Source organism: Brassica rapa, chromosome A08 (assembly GCF_000309985.2).
Source record: "Brassica rapa cultivar Chiifu-401-42 chromosome A08, CAAS_Brap_v3.01, whole genome shotgun sequence".
Lineage (NCBI taxonomy): Eukaryota > Viridiplantae > Streptophyta > Magnoliopsida > Brassicales > Brassicaceae > Brassica > Brassica rapa.
Window position 1 is genome coordinate 3,826,369 of NC_024802.2, and position 1,456 is coordinate 3,827,824.

At 46.8% G+C, this 1,456-nt stretch overlaps 1 non-coding gene across 1 annotated transcript; it reads left to right on the forward strand.

The window, feature by feature from the left end:
- The first annotated feature begins 924 nt into the window (after nt 1-924).
- Nucleotides 925-1,031, forward strand: LOC117127621. The gene has a single exon (XR_004450641.1). It is a non-coding gene; the product is annotated as a small nucleolar RNA R71 (small nucleolar RNA).
- Nucleotides 1,032-1,456: the final 425 nt, after the last annotated feature.

A 1,456-nucleotide genomic window follows, 5' to 3' on the forward strand; every position in this document is an offset into this window, starting at 1 on the left:
ATCTTCTCCAAGATCTCGTCATTGATCTTCTCATCAACAATCACCACTTCATCATCTATGTTGATGGCAACCCCCTCACCTAATTTCTCAGCATCCTTGGTGAGGGTTCTAGGAGGTAACTGCTTACCGCTCCTAAGGGTGATAGCTTTGGCCTCCTTGGGATTTTGGTCAGACTTTCCAGGTAGAGATCCTTGCTGGCGATTCTGGTGAGTGTTCATGGAAGCAAATTGATTCTCTAAATTCCTGACTGTAGAAGCAAGGTGTGAGAATTTGTTGTTGAGCTCATTGTAGCTCCCATCAATCTTGGAATGAAGGTTCTTCAACTCATAACCAACTTGCTTCTCACTTCTAGTCTGAGACTCCAAGATTTGCTTCAGTAAGGTATCAGTGCTGCTCTCTTGAGGAGCAGAGGAACCAGACGAGGGGTTTTGCTGAGGCTGATAGCTGCCTTGCTGGTTGTTTCTTGGCGGATAGCCACTCTGCTGGTTGTTGGAATAGGACTTCTGTTGGTAGTTGTTGTACTGAAAGTTGGGTTCTTTCTTGTACCAGCTACCATTGTTGTTGATGAAACACAGCTCTTCCTGACCTTCCAAACCCTCAACTTCATGGACAATAGCTGGTGGATCTTCCTGCTTGGAGTTACCAACAAACTTCAGCTGCTCTTGGGTTGCTTTTTCAGCAATGAGTAGGTCGATCTTGTCTTCCAAAGCTTTGATATCTTTCCTCGTCTGCTTATCATCTGTTCTACTGCCTCTGTCGTGGTCTCCACTGTAGACTGCATCACTCTTTACCATGTTGTCAACCAGCTCTTCTGCATCCTCCTCAGTTCTCCCCAAGAAGAACCCATTGCTAGCTGTATCCAGTCTGGCTCTGTACTTAGGAAGAGCACCACGGTAGAATGTGCTCAGCAAGCTCTCCTTAGAAAAGCCATGGTGTGGGCATTGAGCTTGGTAGCCCTTGAATCTCTCCCAGGCTTCACTGAAGCCTTCCAAGTTCTTCTGTTGAAAGCTGGAAATCTCGTTTCTCAGCTTAGCAGTTCTTGAAGTAGAGAAGAACTTCTCCAAGAATGCTTTCTTGCAGTCATCCCAAGTAGTGATGGAGTCACTGGGTAGAGACTTCTCCCACTGACGTGCCTTATCCCCCAAAGAGAAAGGGAATAGCTTGAGCTTTAAGGCATCTTCGGACACACCATTGGTTTTTGACAACCCACAGTAGCTGTCGAACCTGTCCAAGTGATCAAATGGATCCTCTAGAGCCAAGCCATGATACTTGTTGTTCTCGATCACGTTGAGGAGTCTTGATTTGATCTCAAAGTTGTTGGCTGCCACAGCGGGTGCTCGGATTCCCAATCTATGACCATGAATGTTGGGGCGGTCGTAAGTGCCAATGGGTCGAGCTGGTCGCTGTTGGTTGTGAGGTATGTCTCCCATATCAGTACTCAATCTCTGCAAGTGAG